The 25,842-nt window shown below is 47.5% G+C and overlaps 1 protein-coding gene across 5 annotated transcripts in view; it reads right to left on the minus strand.

The window, feature by feature from the left end:
* The window catches only part of CSDE1 (cold shock domain containing E1), an 89,520-nt gene extending 64,228 nt beyond the window's left edge, over positions 1-25,292 (minus strand). For all 5 annotated transcript variants that reach the window (XM_075335620.1, XM_075335618.1, XM_075335621.1 and 2 more), the window contains exons 1-2: positions 25,204-25,292; positions 10,631-11,012 (exon numbers count right to left, since the gene is read on the minus strand). The gene's annotated coding sequence lies outside the window, so the exon portion shown is untranslated. The remainder of the gene's footprint in view (positions 1-10,630; positions 11,013-25,203) is intronic.
* Between the last annotated feature and the right edge of the window lie 550 nt (positions 25,293-25,842).

A 25,842-nucleotide genomic window follows, 5' to 3' on the forward strand; every position in this document is an offset into this window, starting at 1 on the left:
TCCTCGGCTGTTGCCGGCAGCCGGGGAGAGATCGGCGCACATCTCAGTGGATTTATACAGCTGACATGTGCACGGAATAGCTATTCGCCCGTGCCCCTTAAACCACTTAAATGGTGCTTTCAAGATGTGACAGCGCCATATTGACGGCGATAGCGGTAGTTCCGTACTCACTGCCCGATACCGGAGGTCACGTGACGTGATCACGTGGATCTGGGGATTGTCATGGTAGCACAGGGTCATGTGATTACACCCGTGCTCACATAACTCAGATCCTGTAAAAAACAGCCAAGGGCTGCTTGTTACAAGAGATTATCATTTCTCCTGGCCTGAGCGGTGCTGCTCTGATCGGGAGAAAAGAATGAGTGATCGTTTTAGTCCCCTGGGGGACCTAGTTTTATTAATAATAATAATAATAATAATAATAATAATAATAATAATAATAATAATAATAATAAAGAAAAAAAGAGAAAAAAGAAAAAAAGGGCATAGTGGCAAATAAAATTCCAGATGCCAAAATTACGTTCTTTGGTCGCAACAAATTTTGCGCTAAATGCAATAACAGGCGATCGTAATATAGCATTTGTGCAAAAATGGTACCGTTAAAAACTCAGCTCGAGACAAAATAAGCAATCACTGAGCCATATATCGCGAAAAATGAGAACACTACGGGTAGTGGAAAATGGCGCAAAACTTATGCCACATTTTTTGGATAAACTTTTTTTTTTTTAACCCTACGAACTCGTACCGACTTCAGGCATCACACCAACACATCAGTTTTAACATATAGTGAACACAGTAAAATCTCAAAACAATAGTGGAATCGCACTTTTTTTTGCAATTTTTCCTCGGCATTTGGAATTTTTTTTGCTGTTTTCCAGTAAACTATATGGTAAAACTCATGGTTTCGTTTAAAACTACAGCTCTTTTCGCAAAAATCAAGCCCTCACATGACCATATTGACTGAGAAATGAAGGGAATTTTGTTTACTTACCGTAAATTCCTTTTCTTCTAGCTCCAATTGGGAGACCCAGACAATTGGGTGTATAGCTTCTGCCTCCGGAGGCCACACAAAGTATTACACTTAAGTGTAAAGCCCCTCCCCTTCTGCCTATACACCCCCCCGTGCATCACGGGCTCCTCAGTTTTGGTGCAAAAGCAGGAAGGAGGAAACTTATAAATTGGTCTAAAGTAAATTCAATCCGAAGGAAGTTCGGAAAACTGAAAACCATTCAACATGAACAACATGTGTACACAAAGAACAACAGCCCGATGGGAACAGGGGCGGGTGCTGGGTCTCCCAATTGGAGCTAGAAGAAAAGGAATTTACGGTAAGTAAACAAAATTCCCTTCTTTGTCGCTCCATTGGGAGACCCAGACAATTGGGACGTCCAAAAGCAGTCCCTGGGTGGGTAAAATAATACCTCGTAATAGAGACGTAAAACGGCCCCTTCCTACAGGTGGGCAACCGCCGCCTGAAGGACTCGCCTACCTAGGCTGGCATCTGCCGAGGCATAGGTATGCACCTGATAGTGTTTCGTGAAAGTGTGCAGGCTCGACCAGGTAGCCGCCTGACACACCTGCTGAGCCGTAGCCTGGTGCCGCAAAGCCCAGGACGCACCCACGGCTCTGGTAGAATGGGCCTTCAGCCCTGAGGGAACCGGAAGCCCAGAAGAACGGTAGGCTTCGAGAATTGGTTCCTTGATCCACCGAGCCAGGGTTGATTTGGAAGCCTGTGACCCTTTACGCTGGCCAGCGACAAGGACAAAGAGTGCATCCGAGCGGCGCAGGGGCGCCGTACGAGAAATGTAGAGTCTGAGTGCTCTCACGAGATCTAACAAGTGCAAATCCTTTTCACATTGGTGAACTGGATGTGGACAAAAAGAAGGTAAGGAGACATCCTGATTGAGATGAAAGGGGGATACCACCTTAGGGAGAAATTCCGGAACCGGACGCAGAACCACCTTGTCCTGGTGAAACACCAGGAAAGGAGCTTTGCATGACAGCGCTGCTAGCTCAGACACTCTCCGAAGTGATGTGACTGCTACTAGGAAGACCACTTTCTGCGAAAGGCGTGAAAGAGAAATATCCTTCATTGGCTCGAAGGGTGGTTTCTGAAGAGCCATCAGCACCCTGTTCAGATCCCAGGGTTCTAACGGACGCTTGTAAGGAGGGACTATGTGACAAACCCCCTGCAGGAACGTGCGTACCTTTGGAAGTCTGGCTAGGCGCTTCTGAATAAACACAGAGAGCGCTGAGACTTGTCCCTTAAGGGAGCCGAGCGACAAACCCTTTTCCAATCCGGATTGAAGGAAGGAAAGAAAAGTGGGCAAGGCAAATGGCCAGGGAGTTAAACCCTGATCAGAGCACCAGGATAAGAATATCCTCCACGTCCTGTGGTAGATCTTGGCGGACGTTGGTTTCCTGGCCTGTCTCATAGTGGCAATGACCTCTTGAGATAACCCTGAGGACGCTAGGAGCCAGGACTCAATGGCCACACAGTCAGGTTGAGGGCCGCAGAATTCAGATGGAAAAACGGCCCTTGAGACAGCAAGTCTGGTCGGTCTGGTAGTGCCCACGGTTGGCCCACCGTGAGAGATGCCACAGATCCGGGTACCACGACCTCCTCGGCCAGTCTGGAGCGACGAGGATGGCGCGGCGGCAGTCGGACCTGATCTTGCGTAACACTCTGGGCAACAGTGCCAGAGGAGGAAACACATAAGGCAGTTGAAACTGCGACCAATCCTGAACTAATGCGTCTGCCGCCAGAGCTCTGTGATCTTGAGACCGTGCCATGAATGCCGGGACCTTGTGGTTGTGCCGGGACGCCATTAGGTCGACGTCCGGCATCCCCCAGCGGCAACAGATCTCTTGAAACACGTCCGGGTGAAGGGACCATTCCCCTGCGTCCATGCCCTGGCGACTGAGAAAGTCTGCTTGACAGTTTTCTACGCCCGGGATGTAAACTGCGGATATGGTGGATGCTATGGCTTCCACCCACAGCAGAATCCGCCGGACTTCCTGGAAGGCTTGAAGACTGCGTGTTCCGCCTTGGTGGTTGATGTATGCCACCGCTGTGGAGTTGTCCGACTGAATTCGGATCTGCTTGCCTTCCAGCCACGGCTGGAACGCCTTTAGGGCAAGATACACTGCCTTTATCTCCAGAACATTGATCTGAAGGGAGGACTCTGGCTGAGTCCAGGTACCCTGGGCCCTGTGGTGGAGAAAAACCGCTCCCCACCCTGACAGACTCGCGTCCGTCGTGACCACCGCCCAGGATGGGGGTAGGAAGGATTTCCCCTTCGACAATGAAGTGGGAAGAAGCCACCACCGAAGGGAGGCTTTGGCTGCCTGAGAAAGGGAGACGTTCCTGTCGAGGGACGTCGACTTCCTGTCCCACTTGCGGAGAATGTCCCATTGAAGTGGACGCAGATGAAACTGCGCAAAAGGAACTGCCTCCATTGCTGCCACCATCTTCCCTAGGAAGTGCATGAGGCGCCTCAAGGGGTGTGACTGGCCTTGAAGGAGAGATTGCACCCCTGTCTGTAGTGAACGCTGTTTGTCCAGCGGAAGCTTCACTATCGCTGAGAGAGTATGAAACTCCATGCCGAGATATGTCAGTGATTGGGCCGGTGTCAGATTTCACTTTGGGAAATTGATGATCCACCCGAATCTCTGGAGAGTCTCCAGAGCAATGTCCAGGCTGTGTTGGCATGCCACTCGAGAGGGTGCCTTGACAAGCAGATCGTCTAAGTAAGGGATCACCGAGTGTCCCTGAGAGAGTGTAGGACTGCTACCACTGTTGCCATGACCTTGGTGAAGACCCGTGGTGCTGTCGCCAGGCCGAAAGGCAGTGCCACGAACTGAAGGTGTTCGTCCCCTATGGCGAAGCGCAGGAAGCGCTGATGCTCTGGTGCAATCGGTACGTGGAGATAAGCATCTTTGATGTCGATTGATGCTAGGAAATCTCCTTGGGACATTGAGGCGATGACGGAGCGGAGCGATTCCATCCGGAACCGCCTGGTTTTTACGTGTTTGTTGAGCAGTTTTAGGTCCAGAACAGGACGGAAAGATCCGTCCTTTTTTGGCACCACAAACAAGTTGGAGTAAAAACCGTGACCCTGTTGCTGAAGAGTAACAGGGATCACCACTCCTTCTGCCTTCAGAGTGCACACCGCCTGAAGAAGAGCATCGGCTCGCTCGGGGGGCGGAGATGTTCTGAAGAATCGAGTCAGAGGACGAGAGCTGAACTCTATCCTGTAACCGTGAGACAGAATGTCTCTCACCCAACGGTCTTGTACCTGTGGCAGCCAGGCGTCGCAAAAGCGGGAGAGCCTGCCACCGACCGAGGATGCGGTGTGAAGAGGCCGAAAGTCATGAGGAGGCCGCTTTGGGAGCGGTTCCTCCGGCGGTCTTTTTAGGACGTGACTTAGACCGCCATGAATCGGAGTTCGTCTGACCCTTCTGTGGCCTGTTGGACGAGGAGAATTGAGACCTGCCCGCGGGCCGAAAGGACCGAAACCTCGATTGTACCTTCAGTTGTTGAGGTCTATTTGGTTTGGACTGGGGTAAGGATGAGTCCTTTCCCTTGGATTGTTTAATGATTTCATCCAATCGCTCACCAAACAGGCGGTCGCCAGAAAATGGCAGACCGGTTAAGAACTTTTTGGAAGCAGAGTCTGCCTTCCATTCAGAGGCACGTGTGACTGCATTAATCTGCGAGTGACAAGCCGAGATAGCTTGGAGTGCCCATACGGCTGCGAATGCCGGAGCAAAGGACGCGCCGATAGCCTCATAGATGGATTTCAACCAGAGCTCCATCTGTCTGTCAGTGGCATCTTTGAGTGAAGCCCCATCTTCCACTGCAACTATGGATCTAGCCGCCAGTCTGGAGACTGGAGGATCCACCTTGGGACACTGAGCCCAACCCTTGACAACGTCAGGGGGGAAGGGATAACGTGTGTCCTTAAGGCGCTTAGAAAAGCGCTTATCTGGACAAGCTCGGTGTTTCTGGACTGCCTCTCTGAAGTCGGAGTGATCCAGAAACGTACTCATTGTACGCTTGGGAAACCTAAAACGGAATTTCTCCTGCTGAGAAGCTGACTCCTCAATTGGAGGAGCTGGGGGAGAAAGATCCAACACCTGATTGATGGACGCTATAAGGTCATTCACTATGGCGTCTCCTTCTGGTGTATCTAGGTTGAGAGCGGCTTCAGGATCAGAATCCTGATCTGCCACCTCCGCTTCATCCTCTAGAGAGTCCTCCTGCTGAGACCCTGAGCAGTGTGATGAAGTCGAGGGAAGCTCCCAGCGAGCCCGCTTAGGCGGTCTGGGACTGCGGTCCGTGTCAGAGACCTCACCTTGGGACCTATGAGTCACCCCAGGAGCACTTTGCTGCTCCAACCGAGGGGGGCCTGGGGTCAATGATTCAACAGTGCCCGGGGCCTGTGTTACCGGCCTGGACTGCAAGGCTTCTAGTATCTTAGCAGACCATTTATCCATAGTCTCACAAAGTTTGTCAGCGAATACTGCAAACTCCGTCCCTGTCACCTGGACAGTGGTAGCAGGTGGTTCCACTTGGGCCACCAGTGGCAGAGGCTCCGGCTGAGTAAGTGCCACAGGGGCCGAGCATTGCACACAATGAGGGTAGGTGGAACCTGCCGGTAGTATAGCCGCACATGAGGTACAGGTTGCAAAGTAAGCCTGTGCTTTGGCACCCTTGCTTTTTGCGGACGACATGCTGTTGTCTCCTCTGAGTACAATCCGGGAGGGTATATAGCCAAAAACCAACAGTGCGACCGTACAGAGTAACTAATATATATATATATATATATATCCAAAGCGGTTGTGTGACCACCAGATTCCCTGCCTGGGCCTCCCAGAGCCGTGTTGTCTCTCCTCTCCAGCTTCAGAAGTGCTGACAGGAATGGCTGCCGGCGTTCTGTGAGGAGGAGGGGGCCGTGGGCGTGCCCTAGAAAGTGCGGGAATCTGGTGCCCCACGGTGCTCAGTGAGGGGGGAGGAGGATACAAAGTATGCTCCAGCCCTCAGCGCTGACGTCCAGTGCAGCGTCCCTCCCTTCCCCTGACTGGCAGGCCCGGGGGCGGGAATATGCGGTACTAGGCCGCAGAAGCCGGGGGACTAAAGTTATAAGCGCGGCCGGCAAACAAGCGCGGTCAGCGCGGTAGTCCCGGCGCACTAACACACCCAGCAGTGCTGCAGCGTGTATGACACAAGCGCTCCATGCGCCGTCCCCAAGGGGACACAGAGTACCTCACAGTAGCAGGGCCTTGTCCCCGACGATACCCAGCTCCTGTCCGGCAGATTCCCCAGGGGCTGCGGAGGGAGCACGGTCCCAGTGCCTGGAGACCGATTAGGATCCCACTTCACCCAGAGCCCTTAAGGGATGGGGAAGGAAAACGGCATGTGGCTCCTGCCTATGTACCCGCAATGGGTACCTCAACCTTAACAGCACCGCCGACCAGAGTGGGGTGAGAAGGGAGCATGCCGGGGGCCCTGTTATGGGCCCTCTTTTCTTCCATCCGATATAGTCAGCAGCTGCTGCTGACTAAATTGTGGAGCTATGCGTGCATGTGTGCCTCCTTCGCACAAAGCATAAAAACTGAGGAGCCCGTGATGCACGGGGGGGGGGTGTATAGGCAGAAGGGGAGGGGCTTTACACTTTTAAGTGTAATACTTTGTGTGGCCTCTGGAGGCAGAAGCTATACACCCAATTGTCTGGGTCTCCCAATGGAGCGACAAAGAAAAACAAGTCTCTTGGAAGAATGGCTGAAAAAAAAAAAAAAAAAAAAAAAAAAAAAAAAAAAAAAAAAAAAATCGGCTGGTTGTGAAGGGATTATTTTATATCTAGCAACCCAGCTCCAAAGAGTAAAAGATAACTAAATGCAAGTTCGTTGTTTCTAAGCACACATTAAGGCCTCTTTCACACGTCAGTGATTCTGGTACGTTTGTGCTTTTTTTTTCTACGTACCAGAATCACTGACATACGCAGACCCATTATAATCAATGGGTCTGCTCACACAGTGATTTTTCACTGACCTTGTCTCTGTGCGGCGTACCCACGTGTCCGTGATTGCCGTACGGAGACATGTCCATTTTTTTCTGGCATCACTGATGTCCCACGGACCACGCAGTGGTGTGATCCGTGAAACACGTGCCAGAAAAAAAACGTGCTTTTAAAATAAAAATAATTTTTACTCACCCGGCTTCAGTGGCGCTCTGTGCAGCCTCTGCTGTCTGCTGCTTCTGAGCCGGCTCATTACTGTCGTGCATATTCATTATGCACGACACAGCCGACCCGGAAGCAGCTGCTGCGGGGGTCAGCGTCGGCCGGATGCTGCACCGCGGGAGCGTTCAGAACCAAGGAGAGCGGGAGCGGGCACAGGTGAGTTTATCTCTATGTGCAATCACGGACCCCGGATTGCACTTAGACAACCCACGTGTGCCGTGAATCACGGCACACGGAGGGACTTGTGCGTGTTTTACACGTCAGTGAAGAACGTCTGTGTTTCACTGACGTGTGAAACGGGCCTAAGACCGCAACGATCAGCTTGTCGTCACTCGCAAACTGTTTACATCTTAATTGCCTTAGAGCATTACATTTATATTAAAAAAGATAATATATTAAACATACAGTGGTATATATTTACTATATCAATGCTGAGTATTTATATTACAAGTTTTTCTAGTTATATTAACACCTTAACGACCGTGGGCAGTAATATTACATGCTAGCAGTCATAGGGTTAATCCCCGCCAGCTGCTGCAGGCAGCCTGTGGTGATCCGCACATGTCAGCTGATTTGTATAGCTGACGTGTGCCTAGCTCGAGTAGATCTGCGATCTGCCCATGCCTGTTAACCTCTTAAATGTCGCTGTAAAATATGTGACAGCACAATTTTAAACGCAGTTGCGCCAAAACTTTACTCATCGGCCTCCACCAGAAGTCACGTGACGTGATCACGTGGATCCGATGGTTGTCATGGTAGCACAGGGTCATGTGATGACTCCGGTCCTGTAACAAGCAGCCGAATACTGCAGGTTACAAGAGATGACCATTTCTCCCTATCTAAGCGGTGCTGCTCTGATCGGGAGAAAAGAACGAGCGATCAGACTGCTGATCCTTATAGTCCCCTAAGGGAACTAAGATTGAAAAAAACCCCAGAAAATCTGCCTGGGGTGAAAGGGTTCCGTCACACTGATCTAGACAAATAACAAGAAAAGGAATATGGAGAGGCTGGAGTATCCACTTTTTCATCACTGGGGTCTGCTCTGTCCTGCAGGACATCAGTATTGTGACCAGGTATTGGTAAGTGCAGCTGCTTTTAAAACTTGATGTTTGTTTTAAGATGTAATAAACCAATCTAGATATGTACACTGGGGCAGTAAGCCTTGGAAAGGCGTATCCAAGTGGAGTAAGATTCGTGGCGAGGCGCACGCAACTTGTCATATATGCCTGCTCATCAGGAGCGACACACTGCTGCAAGCCTGCTCATCAGGAGCGACACACTGCTGCAAGCCTGCTCATCAGGAGCAGAGGCTGGAGGAGGTTTTGTTTTTTAAGCAGAAATTGGAAGATTTGGAGGAAACATTGGAGTGTTCAGTTTCTGCTACGAAAACTTAAAGTGTGCACATACCCTGGCAGTAGATTATTTTTTTTGAGCAGGTTGGCTCCTGTGTGGAATTAACCTTAGGATAAAGTTCACACATGGAGGATATTTTTCAAGTCATATTTTACAGTGAATCCATAACAAATGAAAATACAATCGGTACACATTGAAAAAGTTAGAATTTTCTGGACCCCTGAGGTTAAACAGTTGCAAAGTCTCAAAGATGACATCTTTACCATGCAACTAGTGTTGGTCATTAACAAATACACCGAGTCTGGCTGTCCATCTTCGGAGCATTCTAGTCCTTGCGCTTGTAATGGGGAAGTGTGCTGCTGAGGTCTGACAGTTCGGACCAGCGAAATTATTGTGTCACAGGCCCGAACTGCGCGCTAACCGATACCGCCAACAGTAGCAGCTTAGCCTCTGCTTGTTTGCAGGAGCGCAGCAGCATTGAACAGGCCAATTCCAGGCAGCTTCAGAGTGCTACTGGAAAGCCAGCTGCTACTGACGCTGCAGAGGTGGCCGGTAACCTAAGCAATGCGTCTTACATTATAGGATTAAAAATTCCTCACTTCCCGTAGAAAATTTTTAAGAGGCAAATTGCTGTATTTTACAAGCACTTAGCAATATTAAACATTTATGAGAAAACCTCCCCTTAAAGTTGGCTTGTCTAGTGAGTGCAAGAATACATCCACTTCCAGAATGAACATTAAATACGTGGTTCACCCATATTTATTATTGGCCACAATGACACGTTGAGAAATAAGGTTTCTCTCCAATACCTTGCTGGGTAATAGTGCCTGTGAGCGGTGCTGTTGCAGTCCGCTCTTGCCCATTGTGAGACCCCCGGGTTCCGTGACCTTGGGGATCCGGTGAGGTCACGTCATCTTCCTGTTCACCTGACATCACTGCGGCCGGTCCCGGTCTGAGTGACTGGGCTGTGTGCGGTGTTTCACCTCGTCACAGCCCAGGATCCCACCTGCTTGCGGCTCTCTGCAGTGAAGGAGGAGGGATCAGGGAGGTGCTGCGTTGTGACGCTGTGCTGTAATGAGCGGGTAATCTCCGCCCATAGCTCAGTCACTCACTGAGACTGGGGCCGGCCACGGTGGTGTAAGGTGAACAGGAACTTGATGTGACATCACTGGATCCCCAAGGTCACGGAGTCCGAGGGTCAAGCGATGGGGAAGAGTAGTCTGCAATAGTGTCGCTCACAGGCACTATGGGCAACGCAAGATATTTGAGAGACACCTTGTTTCTCAACATAATATTGTTGTGGCCAATAATGAATATGGGTGAAGCACCCCTTTAAGTAGTAAAGATAATGGCACCTTTGCAGCCACAACTTAAAAGGGTAATGAATAAAGACAACTCATTTGTTTAAAATAAATAAATATAAAAATAAAAATTGGAGGGTAACCTGGCAACCTGCTGATCGCTACGGGTTTCTGAAGCCAGACCCGCTGTAATCATATGCCAACACTAGCTAGGGAAGACTGATGGACAGGGATATGATGTGCAACCATGTGAAACAAGCAGTGGGGTACCATAGAAAAGATCTTATTGAACAAATATCCATCTTTACTAATGGTTAAGAAACTCCTATGATCATAGTCTACAGAGCATATGGCATTGCGGACCCTTTATAATTTGAAGATTAGTAACTTGGGGGTTCACAAAATCCATGCAAAACTTAGGGTTTCCAAAATAGAGAAAACAGCAATGAAGCCTTTTTGGAGGACAGTTTATTGAAATTCAGAGACAGCTGCAAAGAGGAGCAACACAAGCTTAAGCCTCATTCAGACGGCCATGTACGGATCAGGATGCAGGAACATGCGAGGCTGACAAGTACGGGGCAGGAGATCTGCAACCAGTCTGTCCATGCATCATCAGCCGTACATGGATATTCGAATGAGGCTGTACTTCTCACAAAAAAAAAAACGAAAAAAAAAAAAACACCACACTTTTTTTTTTTTTTTTTTTAACGTTAACGCCAATAAAGTACTCACCTTGCTGAGATATTCAGGTATTGCACTCAGTAGTATTACCGATTTGTGTAGACAGCAGATGGTACAGAAGGTTGTCGGTTGCTAGTTTAAAAAGAGATAGTGAGAAAATGATCTACTGAGCTAAGAAAGACGACTCCCGCCACACAATGCGAGTGCAGAGTGCGGCGCTGAGAATAAAACAAAGACTAATAGCAGCGTTGGGAAGTGCTCTTGTGTAGCTGTTGAGTAGGCACAAACTTCTTGTTTCAGATCAAGTGTTGTGTCTTCAGCGCAAGTTCTCTTCTTTGGTCTTGTAGGTTACTATTGTAGCGGATGTTCCTTGACTGATCTGAACTTGAAGCAGCAGTTTCAGGTGGTAGTTTCTGTTCTGTTACACTTCATACTGAAAAACAACAGCGCTATGAATGAATTACAGGGAAAAACCTCAGTCATCGGCAAAGAGCAGACTATTGTGCCTGCTCATGGTTTAACATATCTGATCACACTGCAGCAGAGTAGTGAAAAAGTTATTGTTTCCCATAATTCAAAGCGATTATGCAGGCAAAGCACAGGCCATTGGGTATAGTGCTTATACATTAGAAACCCATGGGTCACATTTAGTATGGGGGTAGATTAAATCTCTGATCACCTTAAAGTGGTTGTCTACTACCTCAAAACCCTCCTTAATTCATTGTTCCATAGGAAGTAAAAACTGGCTGCAGCGGTCACATGACGCCATATCGCACCACCCACCACGAACCAAAGCACTGCCATCACTGAAACGCAGCAGGACAAGTAATTCCCCCCCCCCCCCCTTCCAACTGATTAAGCAGGGGTTATGTAGCAGTGGACAATTCCTTTAAACAGACAAAATGTGAATAGGCACCAGACGAGGGGACCATGAACCAAACAAACTGGACAGACTGTAAACAACGGATGCTTTTATTAGCTCCATATAAGAAGTTGTTTGGTTTCGGCTATTAAGTGCTCAGTATAATGTGTAATTTATGTAAAGTTACTATATATGCAATTTCATTTTTACAAGTCTTGTAACTAGACAAACACCACACCTTACTTATTCCCAACGCTAGTCAGAGGCGACGTGTTCTCTATACTATGTAAGGCCCTCCTATAGCTCAGGGGGTCTGCAGGTTTGGCCACCACTCATGTATAGTGGGTGTCAGATGGTCTGGACAGATGTGATAGAGAAGAAAATAATGTGACATGGTAACCTACAACAAGCTAATTGTGTAGCCGACACACACATTCTTGGTGGAACCACGAGTATGCGTACTGGATGGAAGAGCGCTCCAGGCAGGGCACAGTCCGGCCCTCTGGCTGTACTAGTCTGGCCTGTGATCAGAAACAGCCGAAAGCCTGAAAACATTGGGCCGCGGACAGCACCATCCCCTTCCACGCCCCTCCTCCGCTAGCTTTCTGAGGTCACCTTTATTTGTATTCTCATGATGCAAACAGCGATGAACACATTAATTGCCCGCCCCTGGTGTAAGGTATAGCAGCATCTTTAGACTAAGGTTACCTAAATATTATTGATCGTGATAACACAATCTAAATATTAAAAGGTTAGGCTACATTCACACATCAGTTTTTTTCCCCCCATCAGGGACAATCCGGAAAAAAAACAGATAAAACTGATCCGGCGCCGGATCCGTTTGATCCCCATTGATTTGTATTAGCGGCGAATTGTGCCCGATAGCCTTACGTTGCATGTGGCTTTTGACGGATCTGGCGTAATTACTCAATGCGGCAGCCGGATGGAACGTCTCATTGAACCTTTAATAGAACAAGGAGAAAAGGGTATGCCAACACGGGATCACACCATGAAATAATTAAGAGATGAATTTTATTAAATTAACTTGTAGCCAGAAAAAACACGAGACACATGTCTCCACACTTAAAGGTTAGACGCACAGTGACACAGGATAAAAACACTTAAAAAGCCATAGGCATAGTCCGTGATTACTCGAAATTGTTCTATCTACAAAAGGGTTAATACATCACTTCTCTCCCCCTTTGTCTAATGCATGCGCATAGCACCGACTGGGCTGCTGAGCCTATTAGTATATTGCGATACGGATCCGCCTATAATTATAATGCTAAGACCTTATGTATAAATCTCGCTATTAAATAACGAGTCTACGCGCCGTTTATAAGTATATTTTGATGTGTAACTAAGTTTTGTTGGTCTTGCGCATGCGCAGTAAAAGATAGGGGAGGATGTTCCCCATATCATGTGACCAAGCAAGATGGCGGCCGTCATCGGAGCTTTACCTCCAGCGTCTAGGATCTTGCAGCTGCAAACACTGGTGAGTGTTGATTATACTCCCTTAAATAGGACACCCATTGCCACTGCACATTGCCTTCTTTTTCCCCTGAGGAAGCCACTGTATACATGGCGATACGCGTGGGGCGTCCATGCCAGGAACCCCCTTGGTCACTCCTCTTATCTACCCCACCTGCTTGGTTGCTATCCATCTTGTAGGGTAGTAAGTATAGGTCCGCTCCTGTGCCACTCCTAGCCTGGTTACTGCTTTACCTGCCCCATACGTTTTTACTAATGGGCATCCCTTTAAGCACCCAGGATACTGGCTATGTGTGGTGAAATATTGGTATATATACTGTGCAGATAGAAACATTGGCTATCAATATTGATATGTATTGTGTGGGTCCTTATAGATACATTTATGCTGGGACACTATGCCTGTAGATTTATTTTGCACACAGAGACCTGTACGTATTTTGTAGATAGATCTATACTGGGATACGGCTTATATCATATTCCGTGCACTATCAGAGATTCTCTGTATCCATGCAGCTTATGGTCTATCCACTGGTCTACATATACTGCATTCTGTGCATTATCAGTCTCGATTGTATCTATATAGTGATCTATCATACTATATTATCCATGTTCATCTGAGTATTCTATCGCACAAATTTATTTAGTCCGATTATCATGCCAGATGTTTAAATCTTAGGAACGGGCCTTGTGCAATATTTATTAGAGTGTCCTTGTCATATTTGTACTGTTTATCATACATTACTGGTTCCTGGTGGACATGTTTTCTATGCCTATGGCTTTTTAAGTGTTTTTATCCTGTGTCACTGTGCGTCTAACCTTTAAGCGTGGAGACATGTGTCTCGTGTTTTTTCTGGCTACAAGTTAATTTAATAAAGTTCATCTCTCAATTATTTCATGGTGTGGTGATCCCGTGTTGGTATACCTTTTTCTCCTTGTTCTATTATCAATTGTTTTGCATACCAGGAGATCCCACCGGGTGGTGCCCTTCCCATTTGTTTGTTAGTCTCATTGAACCTTTGTCTCTGAAAAAAAAACCATTTTGCGCGATTTACAACGGAACCCTATGGACGCCGGATCCGGCAAAAAACGGATGCTGCCACCGGATCAGTTTTTTGTTTTTTTGTTTTTTTTAAAACTGAGCATGCTCCAATTTGTTGGAAAAAAAAACAAAAAACTGATCCAGCAAAAAAAAAAAAAAAAGGATCAGGCGCATCCGTTTTTTGCATATTCTGCGCCGGATCCGTTGCATCAGGCACACGCCGGATTGTGCCTGATGCAAAAAAAAAAAAAAAAAAAAAAACTGGTGTGAACGTAGCCTTAGGGTGTCACGGTTTTTCATTTTTGTATTAAAAATAGTGATTATGAAATCATGTATTTTTAATGCAAAATTAAAAATCACTGCTTATTTAGTTTTTATTTAATTCTAACTTTACTGAAGCACTGGGGGCTGCCATGCTGGATTTGCTGTGTGTGTAAAGACAGTTACTCACTCCTTTATGGCTGCCCCTGTGCATAAAGAACAGTGGTCGGGATACGACCCCATTTAGTAACATTAGAGAAGGCGTCTGCTGTGACCAGGACACGCCCCCTGGGCTGTCCAGATCACAGCAGAGGGAGGAGATCGGCGCCATCATTGTGGAGCTCACAGTGTATGCTGTTTACTCCACTTTACCCCTGTCAACCGCCGGGATGTGTGAGGACGGGGCACCAGGCCGCCGCCTCCCCTCCCCCCGCCGTTACCGTCTCCAAGGACACCACTTCCCTCCGCTCTACCCCCCCGCTGCTGCCGCCCCACCCCCTGCCCTGCCGTTACCGTCTGTCTCAAAAGACACCCCCTGACCACGCCACCTCCCCTTCCCCCGCAGTTACCGTCTCCAATAACACCCCCTTCCTCCACTCTACCTCCCGCTGCCGTGTGTTTGTGTGCCTCTGCATGCGAGTACCGGCGCCCCTCTCCCCACCACCGCTGCTACCGTTTCCAATAACACCCCCCGCCCTTCCGCCTGCCACGTGTCGGCCTGTGTGTGTACCGGTGATACTGTCTGCTGAGCCATGTATCTAATCCTATCCTGTGTGATACTGTGCTGAGCATCTTAAGGGGGGCTTTACACGCTGCGACATCGCTAGCGCTCGCACCCGCCCCCGTCGTTTGTGCGTCACGGGCAAGTTGCCCGTGGCAGACAAAAAAATAAAAAAAATCACTAGTACCCGTCACACACCTTCCTAACGACGTTTCTGTGGCCGGCAAAACTGCCTCTTTTCTAAGGGGGCGGTTCGTGTGGCGTCACAGCAACGTCACATTGCAGTCAGCCAATAGAAGCGGAGGGGCGGAGAGCAGCCGCATGAAAGTCACGCCCACCTCGTTGCCGGAGGACGCAGGTACGGTGTTGTTCGTTGTTCCTGGGGTGTCACACGTAGCGATGTGTGCTGCCGCAGGAAAATAACCTGCGTCCAAAATCAGCAACGATATTTGGGAAATGGACGACATGTCAACAATCAACGATTTGGTGAGTATTTTGTATCATTGGCGGTCTCTCGTACGTGTCACACGCAACGACGTCGCTAACGAGGACGGATGTGTGTCAGGAATTCCATGACCCCAACGACATCTCGTTAGCGATGTTGTGTGTAAAGCGGTCTTAACCCTATCCTGTGTGATACGGTCTACTGAACCGTGTATCTAATCCTAGCCTGTGTGATACTGTCTGCTGTACTTGGTGACACTTTAGACATTTCTGGTCACCAACAAAATGGCTCCGTACTGTGATCCTAAATTTCATTCCCTTTTATCCCTTGGAAACCCCCACATTGGGGGTGTTGACATCACACAGGAGAGCAGATTCTGCCCACTTTTACTGCAGCTGTAATCCAGGCTTTTTCTACAGTAGGATTTCAGCAGCTGCTCCCCCTTTGATATTTTCCACTGTTTTACACAAACTTTTTTTTTTTTATATTTTGGTCAATTAAAAACAAATAATATTTAAACAAAACATTAATACTTGACATTTTTTCAGTTATTGAATTATTTTTTTCGGACAACAACTTCCCTTTAAATTATATTTGAGTTTGGACATACTTTACCCCTCAGAAAATCTGATACCAGGTGTCTGGCAGTACCAAACCCAAGTAATTTGTCTCCTACAGATCTCTGAATGTAACCCTCCACACCACTTTCTGCCCATGTAGATGTACACAGCTGCCAATCAGTGGTGGGGCAGTATTATATAGAGCTCATAAATATGCTTGACCACAGGGCAGCAGGTTTACTAGTCCTCTATTGATTAAATCCCTATTAAACAGCATGAGATTATCAGAACTACACTAAGCAGCTCAGTAAGTGACATTAATGGAATCAGGGTCTCTTGTTACCTCTACAATGTGCACTCAGACAGGGTGACATAAGCCTGATATACTCCCTTTTCACACCTTACCGACATGATGTTTGTCATATGCCGGCTCCCGGACTTGTGCGTGCTCAGGAACGAGATTGATCTTTTTTTTTTGCTATTCAGCCAAATATGGAATTTTTCCCAGCTGTCCAGTACAATATGTAAAAAAATAAATTAAATTAAAAGAATAACTTTCCTCACGATACGGTAGGAAAAAAAAAAAAAGGGGGGGGCAATTGTGCGATTATGTCCAACAAGTTCTCTCGTTATTGGAAATGTAGAATTTTTAGAAAAAAAAAAAAAAAAAACACCGTTTTTGCCACGGTTTTTACCTGCGTTTTAATTTTTTTTTTTTTTTTTTTTTACCATTATCGATGGCTAAAAACGGAGGTACCTGCGGAAAAGAAGTGACATGGTCATTCTTTTTGCTGAAGAAATTCTGCAGCAAAAACCTAGAGGAAAATAAAAAAAAAAAACAAAACACGCAGTGTACGTACAGCATTTTTTCTCCCATAGGTTTTTGCTGGGGAAGGACTGCAGCAAGGTTACGATCAAAAAAAAAAAAAGAAAAAAACAAAAACACCCCACAGCTTTCCACGATATGGCTGCAGTTCGCACAAATTATAGTCACAAAGACACTTCTCCCCAGAATTTATATCATATATGATGTCAGACAATGTATACAATACTTGAAGCCATACTGTACTGAAATTCAAGGCCTCTCCTTTGGAGGTCACCGAGACCTTTATCAGACAATGAGCGCTAAATGCTGCAGTGGAGAGGAGAAACTTGAGAAGTTACTAAAAATGCCCCGGATAAGTAGGAGCAGCTTCAAACTTTGTATGCCACCATCGAAGGTTTATCAGCCATCACCAAGAGAAAGGGGAGGGAGGGGAACAAGAACAAGTAAGAACTCTTCAGGGCACCTGTCCCATGCAGTAATACAAGAGGCTGGCTGACTGGGCCATGCATGTATCTGGTATTATTCTCCAAGATTACAAGATTATCGTAAGGAAACAATGGACTTTCTACTAAGTTCAAAAGCAGAGTTAAAAAAGAAAAGAGGGGGGGGGGGGGGGGGGGTCTGAACTTTTTAAAAGTCTCCCAGTCCTGCAGTTATCGTCCGACAGCCTAATGTTTATCTGAGCCTCCCAACTCTACCCCGATGTCGTAGGGCAAGAAGGATTTCCAATGGCTGATCCTTCATCTTCAGGAGATGAGTGAACGCAGGAGCATTCAGCCAATTGTTTGTGTATGGCTCCGTTTACACAGATTTTCTCTGAGAAAATGATCAAATTATGATGATCAGCACTTAAGAAAAAAAAACCCCATACAATGTGAACAGCCTCATCGCAAATGTGACCAAATGTTTGTACTGATAGACCGAAAACAAAGTGCTCCGCACAAGCCCTACGGGTGTTTGGCCAACATCTACCTAATATGTATGGGGGGCCTTAAGCGTATGCTCCCAAAGTCTCACAGACATGGAAACAAACCTGCCAAGAACAGTCCCAGAATACGGGCCTGCAACGTCACAACAAAACAAATGAGTGAAATACAATTACTGGACTAGTGCTTACGGCCAAAAAGCTCAGACTTCAGCTCTAAGTGCTCCCTACGAGCTGAAGAGGAGAGTCAAAGAACAAAGGCTGAAAGTGGCCACACCATGAAATGGCCCCCAGTGATGTGTGCCTCTTGTGTAAATACGCCTTTAACAGCTGCTCGACCATCTGAAAGATTCCTGGCCAGTTGTTCCATGGCCCAACTAGGAACTATTAATAGGTCGTCAATTCGGAGTATTGTGCACCCGAGAGTACCAGCCGCTTTATTCTGGGCATGTGGCTACAGCTACGCACATGCTAGTGGTCTGTTAGATACTGTCAAGATCACCATTTAATCTTTAAAATATCTAATCATCACCCGAGTGCTTTGTTATAGGGGTGGCTTAGTCCATGGAATTCTCTTCTTCAGGTCCCATTAATCAGACACTTGTGGCCCGCTCACTGCTGGATCACATGGGGACTGGCACGCCTATATAGCTTTTGGAGGCCACCAGAAGATACATTGTCGTTGCTGTTTGGTAAGATTGCTGCAGCTGATCAGTCCCTTCATTCTTTTCTTCATATGTGAAATAACACTGATGGGAAAAGCTGAATCGGATTCCACACACCTCCAAAAAACTGCCCCTTTTATGAACAAAACAGGAAAATAAAAAACAAAAAAAAAAAAAAGGGAACATCTGAATAAGGCCCAAGACTGAGGCTCCCCGTTACCTACTCTTTAATTGTCAGTACATATAAGATATGTGAATCTTAAAAAAAGGGGTTTACCCAAGTACAAAGTTAATTTTAATCAATAGATCTTAGAATAATAATAACAACTTCCACAATTGGATTTATTAAAAACCAATTATGTTATGGGAGTGCAAATGAACATTTTACCTCACAGAATTAAAAAAAAGCCATGCAAATGCTTTACCTCACAGAAAGAATCAGCTCTATCTGTAAAGTGTTTATACTCTTGCTTCCTCCCCTGTCAAGCAGATGTAATATGATCAGGCCATGTCCCTGTTTGGTCAGACACTGCCATTACACAGTACATAGCAGTGGCACATTTCTAACATCTCAGCACAGGAATTTGTCTAACACATCCAAATAGTGGAAATTATTCTAAGATCTATTGATCAAAATCAACTTTGTTGGAAAACCCCTTTAAGTTTATATGTGAGCTTATTAAACTAGTGGATCTACTACACCGTTCCCAAATACGCATTCATTAGGGAGGGGGATGACCTTTTCGACCAGGCAATTGCATTGATTTTTACAGCATTATAAACCAAAGCAGCTGACTACAGACTGCTGTATAAAGTAGTGACCACTAATACCCAATTGGTGTGTGTTGTATGTAGTTCACACTTTGCTGCAGTTTATTGTACTCACAACCATAAAAAAAAAAAACATGCTGTGCAGCTTTATCCTCCAGAAAATGTATACATTAGCATTAATAAGGCGTGTCCACAGTCAGCATCAATATGTCAGTGTAAGGGGAGGCTCATACATTACATAAAGGTCGGCTAAATACACTGAACATCTGGGGTGTCCGACAACAGCCGATTTGGTGAGGATGAAAGAAGCAAGCATATCAGATTCCATCAGACACCATTCTCTGCCGCTCCTACTGACTAAGCCGCTTATTGCCAGATGCCTCTTTAAGAGGAACCCGAACAGACTTAGAAAAATGTCCTTTCCAAGAAATAAGCCTGGACCTTTCCAGATAAAGCAGTGGTGCCTGTGTTCCCATTCCCTCAGCTCTAGCTCGTCAGTCTGTGCAGATGTTCCCAACTGATGATGTATTAGGTTCCCATAAAGATGAACAAGGGACGGCACAACAAGAGCCAGCAGAGCAGGCAGGTCCACGGAGAAGGCCAGACGCTTCATCCACTACTATTAGTTTAAAAATGGGCAGTAGTACAGAAAAAAAACAAAACTGATTTTGTTAGATTATTTTCTTCATTAAGATACACATAAGCCATATAACAGCAGAGAAAGTGCTCTCTGAATTACATGTCATGCGCTCAGCCCTTAGTGTCACTATGAGTAAAGGCAGAAACAAGTCATTCAGAGTACTCTCTCTGCTATTTAATATGGCTTGCGTATATCTTAAAGGGAACCTGTCACCATGTTTTTCCCTTATGAGCTGCAGCCACCACCAGTCATCTCTTATATACAGAGTATTCCAGAATCCTGTATATAAGAGCCCAGGACGCTGTGTATAACGTAAAAGTCACCTTTATAATACTCTCTAGGGTGCGGTCTGATGGGCATTGCTGCTCTCGGTCTGGCACCTCCTCCATCTTGTGTGATCACCATCCTCCTGCTGAGGCCCCTGTGGATGACACTTCTACGTCATCCACACAGACCAGCATTACGGTCCTGTACAGGCGCAAACTACTATAATGTGCAGGCGCGAGGATGGTCAAAGACCACCCACGCATGCGCACTACAATGCTTTGATCTGCCCTGAGCAATGCTGGACTGTGTGTTTGGCATAGGACGTGTCATCCACAAGGGACTCACGAGGACGGAGTTTGCGCAACATGGAGGAGGCGCTGGACCAAGAGCAGCGACGCCCATTGGACCAGACCGCCCCTTAGGTATTATAAAGCTGTTTTTTCCGTTATTTAGAGCGGTCCAAACTCATATACAGCATTCTGGAATACGCTGTATATAAGAGCCCACTGGTGGTGGCTGCAGCTTATAGGGGAAAAACCTGGTGACGGTTCCCTTTAATGAGGAAAGAAACGGTGAGCCGGTGATCCTGCCTTTCTCTGGCTGCCGTGCCCCCTAGCCCTCTTTCGAGTGACTGCTGCTGATATTCAGAGGCCATGCTCTGTCCGACCTGTAAAATTAAGAGAGAAAAAAAAAAAAAAAAAAAAAAGGCGCGAGGAGCGTTCCATTTCAGGTGAATGAGACGGGCAGCCAGGAGAACCGTGGTTGAGTTTATGTTGGGTCACAATGGACTCATTTTTAGGCCCGTTTCACACGTCAGTGAAAAACACTGACGTTTTTCACTGGCGTGTAAAACACGCACATGTCCCTCCGTGTGCCGTGAATCACGGCACACGTGGGTTGTCTAAGTGCAATCCGGGCTCCGTTTTCCGTGGCCCGTGATTGCACTTAGAGATTAACTCACCTGTGCCCGCTCCCGCTCTCCATGGTGCTGAATGCTCCCGCGGTGCAGCATCCGACCGGCGCTGACCCCCGCAGCAGCTGCTTCCGGGTCGGCTGTGTCGTGCATCATGAATATTCGTGACAGTAATCAGCCGGCTCAGAAGCAGCAGAGGACATCGCTGGAGCCGGGTGAGTAAAAATGATTTTTATTTTAAAAGCACGTTTTTTTCTGGCACGTGTTTCACAGACCACACCACTGCGTGGTCCGTGGGACATCAGTGATGCCAGAAAAAAATGGACATGTCTCCGTGCGGCAATCACGCACACGCGGGTACGCCGCACGGAGACACGTGCAGTGAAAAATCACTGACGTGTGAGCAGACCCATTCATTATAATGGGTCTGCGTATGTCAGTGATTCTGGTACGTTTAAAAAAAAGCACAAACGTACCAGAATCACTGACGTATGAAAGGGGCCTTAACCTAATTGTAGGTCATCCCTTTAAATAAAAGCTAATCCAACATTCCCACAAGCAGTCAAGAAGGTTAAATAACTAAGGATCAGGTTTTTCATGTCTCCCCATTTTGTGCTAGGAGATTCCCAGTAGCAGTTTTGGGTTTTTGTTGAGGGGGCTGGGCTGCTTACCATATACAGTGGTGTTCATAAGTCCTGCATAGGCATAAAGAAAACTGTATATTTCATACTTCTGCATCTCTACAGTGAAACTGGTGGAACATATGTTTTGGTAATCCCTCATTGTATGCCATACTCATTTTTGAATGTCCCAAGTGTATAGATTGTTATGATATGTGCATTTTTGATATTTTCTTTACAGCATAACCATACCTACACCAGTGCAGTGTGTAGAATGGTGAACAGGTTTCTAAGTTCATTACCTTCCAATGCATGTTCACACAGACTTAAATTTTACTTTTTAAGATTTATTATTTTTATGTAGTTCAGAGTCCTGATTCGGGCCTTTTGAGCGCATCTTTAGCTTCTAATACTTTATTGGCCGGCCTTTGCATCTCTGTGGCATGGAGTGCACAAGCTTCTGCAGATGGTCACGAGTGAGGATGTGGTTCCAGGCCTGTATCGGAGCCTCAATCAACTCTCTCTTGGTCCTTGGCTGTTTTTTAGATCTCTATTGATACCTTGTGCCACAAATTTTCAGTTGGATTGAGGTCCGGGGCCTGGGCTGGCCAGTCAGTAGTAGCCACCTTGTTCATTTTTTTCCATTCCGCTACTGTCTTAGCTCTGTGACAAGGAGCATTATCATCCTGGAAGATAGAATCCCCTGAAAACAGGTGTTGAGCAGAAGACTGCATTTTCTTAAGGAAGTCTATGTATTTTTTTGCATTAACCATACCCTCCACAATATGAAGCCTTCAAACACCATTGGCTGCCATACAGCCCCAGACCATTACTTTCATCGGATGTTTCACAGAGAAGCTCAAACACTCTGGCTTGTACTCTTCATGTGGAAACCTTCTCACATAAGACTTGCCATCATTTCCTAAAATGCAAAAAGTGCTTTCATCACTAAATAGCACTTTTTCCCACTCCTCCTTCCTCCATTTTGAATATTTAAATGCCCACAGTGTTCACCTTTGTCTTTGTATGGCTGTCATCAATGGCTTCTTTCGGGCCTTGCACCCTCTTAATCCTACTTCCAAACATCTCTTCCTAACAGTTGATGTTGCTACCTCAATATTGCACTTTTCTTGCCTTTCTCGCAGAAGCTGAGGTGAGCTTTCGATTGGCAAGGGATGTTCTTATCAGTACTCTATCCTCCCTTTTAGTTGACTTTCTGGGCCGACCAGATCTGGGCCTGTCCTGGGTAATTCCAAGCTGCTTAGGTTTCTGCAAAATTCTTACAACTGTCCTCTGATTACAGCCAACCTTCCTTGCGATCTGGGGGCCAGTATAACCCTCTTCGTGTAGCACCACAACTCGCACACGATCATCCGCTGACCAAAATCTGAAGGCTCCCATCATAAAGCTCTACAGTATGATTCACTAGATAGACCTACAGATAAAACAAAAACTAAGCAGCAGATGTAATGCAATGTGATTGGCTACCATATCCAGGTTATGATTGTCACAAGAACCTCATCTGTGATTGGCTAATTTTGGATCTGAAGCTGTACAATATTTAGTTGTGCTTTCAATTCCCAAATTGTTGCCATAATTTCAGGCAAAACTGCTTCAAAAGCTAAAAATATTACAGGGAGAGAATGCAAAATTGTTTTCTGAACAAAACCATATGTAATATGTCATATTAGTATTGAAGCTATTCGACAGAAAACGTTTAAAACTTGAAAAATCAATTTATCCTATGCAGGACTATGAACACCACTGTACATGTCACAAGAACCTGCCACAATGTTACTGCTGGACAGAAATCTCTATACAGTCAGGGTCTATAGATATCACTGGCACAGATCAAGTCGTTCAGGACGGTCTGCTCTGGGTATACGGCCGGTGTGCTCGGTGAAGACGAGGACGTAATCATGTAACGCTCTGGCATAGCGGTCACAAAGAAAGGACCTCAAGAAAAAATAAGAATATCCCGGGCTATAACCAGATATTAGTGTGAGGACCGGCCCCCGCTCTCACATTACTGTAATGTCTCATTGTATGTTTCCCCTCTGAATAATACAATGCTACAGAATATGTTTGCGCTATACAAGTTACGCTTAGTCTCTATAGGACACACTGCCCGTCATTTCCATAGGAAGGCACCTCGAATCTTCCCCTGTATTTGGGCCCCTGCCTCCAGTAGGCACGCAGGAGTGGGGCAATCCCTGACCATCATGTCCATAGGGAGGCACCTCGAATCTTCCCCTGTATTTGCGCCCCTGCCTCCAGTAGGCACGCAGGAGTGGGGCAATCCCTGACCATCATGTCCATAGGGAGGCACCTCGAATCTTCCCCTGTATTTGGGCCCCTGCCTCCAGTAGGCACGCAGGAGTGGGGCAATCCCTGACCATCATGTCCATAGGGAGGCACCTCGAATCTTCCCCTGTATTTGCGCCCCTGCCTCCAGTAGGCACGCAGTAGGGCAATCCCTGACCATCATGTCCATAGGGAGGCACCTCGAATCTTCCCCTGTATTTGGGCCCCTGCCTCCAGTAGGCACGCAGGAGTGGGGCAATCCCTGACCATCATGTCCATAGGGAGGCACCTCGAATCTTCCCCTGTATTTGCGCCCCTGCCTCCAGTAGGCACGCAGTAGGGCAATCCCTGACCATCATGTCCATAGGGAGGCAGCTTGAATCTTCCCTGTATTTGGGCCCCTGCCTCCAGTCTATACCCAGCCTGTGCCTCCTATAGGCACGCGGGAGTGGGGCAATCCCTGACCATCATGTCCATAGGGAGGCAGCTTGTATCTTCCCTGTATTTGGGCCCCTGCCTCCAGTCTATACCCAGCCTGTGCCTCCTATAGGCACGTATAGGCACGCGGGAGTGGGGCAATCCCTGACCATCATGTCCATAGGGAGGCAGCTTGAATCTTCCCTGTATTTGGGCCCCTGCATCCAGTCTATACCCAGCCTGTGCCGCCTATAAACAAGCAGGCAGATCGCCCTTGTAAACAGCCACATCACGAATTCCTCCAGGCCTGGCGATTGCGACACTCGGCTGAGGGAAACAAGCACACCGCATTTCACAAACCACGTTCCTCATCACCCGCGCAGTGCATTCTGGGACACGTAGTCCCGAGGTGCGGTCTATGAAAAGCAGGAGCCCGCTGAGGACTCCAGCTCCCATGTCCCCCTGCGGCGATCTCCAGGAGACGGTCGGTTCGCACCCTGCCTGCCAGCTGCGGACTAGCAGCTCCACCCGCCGCCTGATTGGCCGCCCAAACACCCGGTCCCCGCCCCCACCCTGCATTGTGAGGCTCTTTGTCCGCCCGCTACACGCATCACTGGCAGATTCCGTACGGGCGCTGCCCAAGACTCGGGTGATACCGTCCAGTCACTAAGTCCAGTTCTGTGTAGAGGACGCGCTCAGTAGATTAGCCCCAGCCGGTACACACACGAGACTAGCCCAGTAATGTCCCGCTGACGGGGCAAGCCATGACAAAGCAGCTCTCGCCGCGTTAAACGGTGACCCTCGCCGCCAACGAGCGCTTCTGCCACCCGCCCGTCCGTTACAGAGGAGAAACTAGCCATTCCCTGCCCCAAAACCCCGTCAGAAGAGCAAACTCACCCCAACAGCTCACAGCACTATCACCAGCGCCGCCATAAGCAGCACGGCACATTACGTAGGAATAAAACACTGACTTCTCGCGAGAACTTGTATTCCCATAGGGGGAGGTGGGAAGAGTGCACATGCGCAGTGTCACCCAGACAATGCGGAGCTGGCCGCGGCCCCACGCATGCGCCCTGGGCGCTTTCTAGGCGCGCTGGGATGATGTCATTTCATTGCCTGGACCCAGTACTGTCTCCCTATGTCCGCACTGAAGCAGGATATGGCAGAGGAGCGGAGCTCACGGCGGGAGCCTGCTGCTTTATTGGATTAGTGACCTTCTCAGCCCCAGATGGGTGAAGGCGGCACCCTATAGCATTTCCGAGTCCTCACTTTCTTTGTCCTTTGGTGCCGCCATCATTTACATCCATGACTAATCCCTCACTTGCCAATTTTGAAAATGGTCTCCTGGAAAATGGGGAAGTTCTCCCGGTAACGTGTGCAGTCGGTTTACATAACCACGCCCCCTCACATCAACACGTTTCACCCTCGGTTTAAGGACAGCTCTGCGACTGCATGGGGGGCAGATGTGCGAGAGCTCTGCAAAGCAGATGGGGGGGGGGGCATCTGTAGGGCAGAGGTTGAGTGGTCTCTGCGAGT

This window comes from Anomaloglossus baeobatrachus, chromosome 2, assembly GCF_048569485.1.
Source record: "Anomaloglossus baeobatrachus isolate aAnoBae1 chromosome 2, aAnoBae1.hap1, whole genome shotgun sequence".
In the NCBI taxonomy this organism is placed as follows: Eukaryota; Metazoa; Chordata; class Amphibia; order Anura; family Aromobatidae; genus Anomaloglossus; species Anomaloglossus baeobatrachus.